This window comes from Oxyura jamaicensis, chromosome 1, assembly GCF_011077185.1.
Source record: "Oxyura jamaicensis isolate SHBP4307 breed ruddy duck chromosome 1, BPBGC_Ojam_1.0, whole genome shotgun sequence".
NCBI lineage: Eukaryota > Metazoa > Chordata > Aves > Anseriformes > Anatidae > Oxyura > Oxyura jamaicensis.
In genome coordinates this window covers 122,646,541-122,653,941 of record NC_048893.1, presented here as the reverse complement: position 1 = coordinate 122,653,941, position 7,401 = coordinate 122,646,541, and the positions used below count along the sequence as shown (strand labels likewise).

General features: G+C 40.0%; 1 protein-coding gene and 1 long non-coding RNA gene across 6 annotated transcripts in view; one reads left to right on the top strand and one right to left on the bottom strand.

Moving 5' to 3' along the window:
• LOC118162765 overlaps nucleotides 1-5,765 on the top strand; it is an 18,423-nt gene extending 12,658 nt beyond the window's left edge. Inside the window, exon 3 of the long non-coding RNA XR_004748627.1 lies at nucleotides 5,630-5,765. This is a non-coding gene — a long non-coding RNA (uncharacterized LOC118162765). The remainder of the gene's footprint in view (nucleotides 1-5,629) is intronic.
• SMPX (small muscle protein X-linked) overlaps nucleotides 1,317-7,401 on the bottom strand; it is a 40,848-nt gene continuing 34,763 nt past the window's right edge. For all 5 annotated transcript variants that reach the window (XM_035318241.1, XM_035318522.1, XM_035319033.1 and 2 more), the window contains exon 5: nucleotides 1,317-2,401. The gene's annotated coding sequence lies outside the window, so the exon portion shown is untranslated. The remainder of the gene's footprint in view (nucleotides 2,402-7,401) is intronic.

The window sequence follows — 7,401 nt, the reverse complement described above, 5'->3', positions numbered from 1 at the left end:
CTTCCTTCCTTCCTTCCTTCCTTCCTTCCTTCCTTCCTTCCTTCCTTTCCTTCCTTCCTTCCTTTTTTTAAAAAAAATTTCATTTAAAATACAAATCAAGCTAAGAAGATTATTATCATTATTATCATTATTGCCATTAAGATGTTTCTATGGTCACCAGTGGTACTATTCCACTTCGGAGGAAGAAGTTGAAATATGGCAAAAAAAGCACACTTCTGTGTCAGGGATGGATATTTTCTTTTACTTATTCAGGTGTGATGATTTACACAGGAGTGTCTGAATATTTACAGTCCTGTAGGTTTTATAGGTCATCCTACAAGAAGATAGGCCATCTTCTACAAAAGCAATTATGAAACAGGGCTTGTTTCCTTCCTGAGTGGAACAGGATTTCCCTTGCTGTGGTCTCTGACCACATGCAATGTGGGTCTAGCCTCTGAACCATGGAAAGGGCAGGGCTAATGGGACATCTTCCACTCATCCTTGTGTACTGCACTAACATACAGAAGGAAGCAATAGGCATCTGCTAAATAAAGGACAATTCAGGGACAATGATAAACAAAACCTTTTGTATGGGAAAGAAAATTCAGAGTGGATTGAGTCAGTAGGACTAAACAGTTACTCAGTTTATTTTATTTTAATTTATGGGGCTTCCCCATCACTCCTAATTCTCTCCATGCCCTGCAATTTCAGTTATAAATGTTCCTAGTTGTGAAAGGAGGGGGAAAACGTGGCTTTACCTTTCTGCAGTTCTCTGAAGTATTTTTAAAGTGAATAAGGAATAATAAAAGCTGAGTCCCTGGCTCATCTTGCCTTCAACATGCTTTTGGCTCAAATGACTGTGTTTTCTGCTCTTTTTATCACTTCCATATTGACAGGAACAATGCAGTCCAATATCAGTGACTCTTAGTGCAGTATGTGGGAAAATTGTTCATTTTTGACTGAATAGACATGTTAATCTCATCAGTATGTAAATGAAAGGTGCTCCTGAGGCATTCTGCCTCTTGACACTTTCACTTCAACCTGTCTTTTGGGGATGTTCGCCTCCAGGGAATGAATTTAGAGAAATCATCCATAAGCATATAAGGATGAAGCAGGATACTAAGCAATGTTGGTATCACATATTGAAAGTAAAAAGTACAAGAAAGTCCTTTGAACTAAGCTACAGTGAGTAAGACTCCTTTCTAATTTCCTGTACAAAGCCATGCAAGTATGTGTAATAAAATATAAAAATATTGCCAGTCAGTATTTGTATTTTGTCCTGTAGCGGACAAGAATTAAATGGATGTCATTGTTAGCAACAATCAACTTGAAACCTGTTTTCTAACCAGAATAATCTTCTTTATTTTAACTAAATAAACAAGAGCCAGGCAGAGAGTTTCAGAGCATGTAGAATATCTTCGATCAATGGTAGAAGAATATTATTACAAAACAGCTCCTCTCATCCCTTCACAGTAAACAACACAAGAGAGACCAAGGAGACACAGTGTATTAAATTTCTCTAACAATAAGATCTCATTTCCAAAAATAGAATCTGCATTGAACAGTCTTCATTTATGTACAGTTCCATATAAAACAAGTGTCAGGGACTATTCATTATACGTTGGTGTGATCATACATGATTTTCACTTAGCATCAGTATTTCAATGTCCCCCTTTTATTTGTGCTTTTGAAGATAGTGATCCTTGAGCCTGCATTCAGGAACATGTTCCTTCAAGGCTGGTTGACCTGTTTATTTGTATAAAGGTTGCAGCTTTTTTGTCAGCTAGTTCACGTCGTGTACCTTTATTGTACAATATAAGGATGAAGCATAAATACCAGAACATCAGCTCTTTTTTAAAGTCCCAGGAAAAATAAATACTTCGGCTCTGCCATGAGAGAAGAATTTAACTAAACTCATTATAAAGACCACCCCTTTTAATATTTTATATTCCTATTACACAGGATTCATGATTCCCATTCTAAAACCAGGAATACAAAGCTGGAAATCAGACATTACATTCCTCACTCATTCTGCATTTTGTGAAATAATTTTTAAACTCTTTTTTTCCATGTTGATTTTTTTTTCAAAAGGAAAATAAAAATTGCAAATAATGATTTTTTTTTAAAAAGTGTTTATTCCACTTTGGCTCAAACTTCTAATTACACTATTCCCTGTTCTCAGATTAAAACCATTCCTGAATATATACACATTCAGTATTAGTTATTGCATTCTGTTTTATTTCATCATTACTTTTCTATATCAAACAAAATGGACAAGAAGAAAGTGTTGACATAAATGTACAAAGAAGATGCTTCCTACGGGGTATTGCAGAGTTAGGAAGTTCATAGTCTTCGTACAAATATATAAAACATTTCAGACGGTCTCCATTCATTGGAATCTGTTCAGTTTCTCTTGTCAGACCTGTGTGACAAATACAAGACCAAAAATTAATAATTTATCAGGGAACTAACAGATGTTTTGAGAGAATGCAGAGAAGTACCCATAAGTTGTGAGGGGGTGTATATTCCCAGCACCTGCAATTTTGCTTTCACTGAGTGTACTTGTTTACACCTGAGCTTGGGGAATACAGAGTGGGCGTGAAACAAATCGTTTTGATCCACTAGCTTTTCCCACCCACTCTCCAAATCTCCATCTGATGAAACTTCATGACTCTCTTAAGAGCTCGTGATCTCTTTGCAGAGTAATGTTTTGTCCTCAGTACAGGGTATCTGCCACTCCTGCCCCATCCCATTTCCCTGCTGCCCCCAGCTGCCTGGTGGGCTCCTGGGCTCCTCCAGCTCCTGCCCCAGCCCCAGCCCCAGCCCTGCATCAACCCTGGGAGGCCCCTGCACTGCTTCTGCAAGTGCAGGCAGCAAATCCTGCAACACGGCACAGCAGGATTTAGGATTTAGTAGGGATGCATCAGCTGGTTAGAAATCAAAGCAGTATTTACTTTTACCAGTGGCACATGGAAATATTTAAGATGTATATAAATATATAGACATGTTTTCAACTGCATTGATTATCCTCTTCCCTTGTTTTCTCTGTTCTGCCCATTTGACCCCTTAGTGGTAGCAAGTCTCCTTCTTTGTCTCCTTTCCAAACTGGACAGTCACAGGGTTTTTCAACCTCTCTTCTTATGGAAGGTATCTGTCCCTATAACTATTTTTGTCACATCTTCAATCCTCCTCTCCTTCTGCTTTAATTTCCAGGAGTGCCCAGCACTGAGCACAGTATTCTGGACATGGTAGCACAGTATTTTCTGGCCTGATTTTATATATCCTATCAGTGTTCATTTATTTACTTATGTGAAGCAACATAGGGGGGTGTTTAGCTGCTGTCTGGAGAATGAGCAATTTCCATTGACCTGTCTGCAGTGACTCTTCCCTATGTTGCCACAGCTAATTTGAAACCCAGCATAGGGTCTATTCCTGTTCTCTTTGAAGTTAAGAGGTATCAGTGGTTGCTGTTGATATCGGTGGTTCCAGATGGTTCAGTACTGAGGAAAAGAGGTTTTGAAAGTAACTTCCAAAAGTTCAAGACATAACCTTTCACAGGGTATACGTTTAATTAGATAGGATGTCAATATTTGGGGTGAAAGATTATCTCTAATTTCTTATAAATTTTCTTGAACTCATGAACATATATGCTCAAAAAGTAAAGAAAAAGTCATAGGGCAGTGAAAAATTACAGCCTTCTATATTTGACAATGTGTTATATAAACTGGAGTTTTGCTGCTCCTGAACATGCTGGGGGCTGCACACATTTGAACAAATATTGGAGGGACATTCAAAAGGCTGGGACTGCTAAGCTTTGATAAGAAACATTTCACTGGAGAAAAGAGGTGCTCTTCAGAAAAACACTTCATGGCTTATTCAAACTCCTTGAAAGTGTTGGTGACCTTTGAATAAAGAAGTTAAAAGTTAATTAACTGGGCTTGAGAAAAGTGAGGGGGTGTCGATGTCCTAAAGAAGGAGGTCAAAAAACAACACAGTGCTACTGGCACACTCCTGCCATTAGCAATCAAACTTAATCATCTCTTAACCTGACTCAGCGAGGCAATGTGCTAGTCTGCTTCAGCTGAAATTTCCTTCCAATCAGGTAATTTTATGTACTTATTCTTCAGATCTCAAAACCAAAATCAAACCTTAGAGCTGTATTTGATGGCTCCCCGGGATATGCACGCACGTGTAATCCCGTCCTGTATAATTACCGCCTGCCTACACACGTTCTCCTTGCGTTTCAATCCAGTATTCTCTTTCTCTTTCAAACTGTGCCGTGCCTGTTCCTGAATATCACAAGGTGACTGTTTTGCAGTGGTGGGTGGATAAAACATTACTAACTATGATTAAACACAAGCGCTCGAGCCTGGGCTCAGAATAGAGGGTATCTATTAGCGCCGGTGTGCACAGCGCAGCGGGCACCCAGAAGGATGATTGGGCACTCGATGTCACAAGGGTTTCCCGATCCTTCTACCGAAAGAGGCCGATGCCCTGCTCTGCCTCTAAATACATTGTGGGCAGGTTCATGGAGTGAGTGACGGCTGTAACTCAGCATTCTCTTTTATGGGGTTATGACACTTGTTACACCTTGCCAGCAGATTCATCGCCTCAGATGATAAGGCTGTGTTTCCTGCAGGTGTTAACCTGTAGGAGACGTGTGCCCTGCACAGGAGAGCACCATGCTCATCTTCCCCTACCTTGCTCTCCAAGTAGTTCAGCCTTTCCTGAGCTTTTAACACCAACTGTTCTGTGCCATGCACACCAAGGCACCAAAATCCAGCAATCTTGGGTATCAAGAAGACAGAGACAGACTTTCCTCAGAGGTGCCCACTGACAGGGCAGGATATAACATTTATTTATTTATTTATTTATTTTACGGTAAGGGTGCTCAAGCGCTGGAGCAGGTTGTCCTGAGAGGCTGGGTAGTCTCCACCCTTGGAGAAACTCAACACCTGATGGGACACAGCTTGGAGCAGCCTGCTGGAGCTGCCACTGCTCTGAGCAGGGGCTGGACTGTGTGATCTCCACCCTCAGCTGGTCTGTGAGTCTGGGGAGAGCCTCTGCTGCTCCCAGGAGAACTTGTCCTCTGCTCGCAAGGGTCAGGATGGTTTTGTGCACAAGGTGCAAGGTCCCTGTTTGCCCCTGCTTCTCTGTGGGCCTGCCCGTGCTAACAGACTGAAACAAAAATGTGTTAAGTGCCATATTACTGAGTGGGATTAACAATCCAAGTAATCTGGCTACTTACTTAAATTACTTTTAGCCTCAGGCTCCATTACATCAAATACTCCCTTTTCCCTCCCCAGTTTTCAATCTTTTTTTTTTTTTTTTTTTTTTTCTCACGGCTCACAGACATTTGACACCCAGCTCCTGATGAACTCAGTATCATTTAATACTTTTTTGACCTCAAGCCTTAAGGTTCCCAGCTGGCACAATATCCCATCCAGCTGAACAAGAACCTCTCCTCTTCCCCCTCCCATGGCACAGAACTCTCACTAGGCATTGGATCCACCAAAAAGGTCTGATGTCTCTGCCTCAGAGCTCAGGTGCTGAGGAAAATCAAGCCTACTGTTCTCAAATTTTGTATGAAGCACACTGCTGGCAAGCAGTACTATTTTAACATCTGCTAATAATATTATCTTTCTCTCAGGTGTACTTCCCGCTCTCTGGTTGCTTATTATTGCTACCTGAACTCCCTTGGCAGTCAGTGGACCCTCTATTATCTCCCCGTGATGCTCCAATCCACTCAGACCTCCCTCTGGCCAGCTACAATTCTCTCTTTCCCAGCTCCCAAAGGCATGTTATTTTTAGAGCTCAAACTCCTCCAGAGATCAATGGGAGTCTGTAAACTCAAAAATAGGTTGCTTATGGTACATTAATAATCCTCACAGTTATGTTCCCTGGTTATTCTTTCAGCCGCTGCAGCTTATCTACCAGTGCCTCTCTTGCCACTCCAATCAACCTTATTCTACTGAACAACACTCTGCCATTTAAAGAAAACAGAGAAGTATGTACTTGACAGCAAATGCAAGCTTAAATGTTGTCATGATTAAGGACAGACTTAAGCACATGCTTAGGAGCTTTCTTGAATCATGGGATGAGGCCTTTTTTCCACCCTCGAGACTTTCTTCATTCCCATTTTGACAATCTGCAGGGCTCTGATTGCAGTCAGTTAGATGCCAGCGCTAGCCTCTGTGGCAAAAAAAAAAAAAAAAAAAAAAAAAAAGGTGGATTCCAACATTTTCCAACCACAGGAAAACGTGCTACTATTTTTATGTAAGAAATCATTTAATTTATGTGTTGTTCAACATTGATGCAACTTGAAAAAAAACAAATCTAAATAAATTAATTAATTTTAAAATCTCATTTTTTTTTTAAAAGGCACAGTTTTTCATATTGCATCTCTTTTTTCCACCTGAAAATATACACAAACTAGTTAACTCCAAACAATTGAAAGATTTCCTCTAAAAAAAAAAAATCATCAGAAATTCCAAACTGTCAGTATTTTCTGTTCTTCTAAAACATGTTAGCTGAAAGTAGAAGAAACAAGAAATGAACTCAGATTTTGGCTGTATCTCCATTTATGCAATAAAATGACCACGTTCAGCACTAATATTATATAATTAAAGACTGAACATGAGTCACCTGAAGGCTAAGTAAAATTTGTCTTTATCTGAACAGTTTCCAGCCCTATATGTTTAACCCTAAGATTCTGATAATGCAGCTGGTTTTATAAGAAGTTCCCTTACAAAGGAGAAAACAGACATATACCATTAGCACTTCATAGAAAATCAGTGATTATAGCAAGTGCACAAAGGTTCAGTAAATGCCTCCCACTCAGCAAGCTTCCAAAGTGAACGACCACATGATGTTTACTCCTCACCAGAACCCATTTATAGATCTCTTACTCACCACTATCACAGTCATACATGCAATATTTAAGAAAAGACAGCAAGAAGTCTTCTATTTGGGAGAGGATGGGGGGTTACAGTGGGAGAACTGGGTCTTTTCTTTAGACTATTATCTCACCAAGCAGTGAAACATGATTTAAAGCATATAAACTCTAAAGATTATAATGATCTGAAAGCATTCATTACGAACCCTGGGCTATGCATACTGTCAATAAGCATGACTACTTGGAGAAAATTTTGCACAGGAAAACTTTGATAAAAAGGATCAAAAATGTCTCTTCAAAAGTGCAAGTGGGAAATGAAGGTAACAACTTCCTATGGAGTTAGGAGACCCAGGAAAGGCTTTCATTCCCACAACTTTTAAGTGACATCTGGGCATTCCTGGTGAATAAGCACCATGGGAATGAAAAGGGTATTCATTTCAGTAAGGTAAGAAGGGGACAGAGGTCATGAACTTTTATTAGTGTTGAGCAGAGTTAGCCTAGAATTCCCTACACACCAGTCTTCAGAA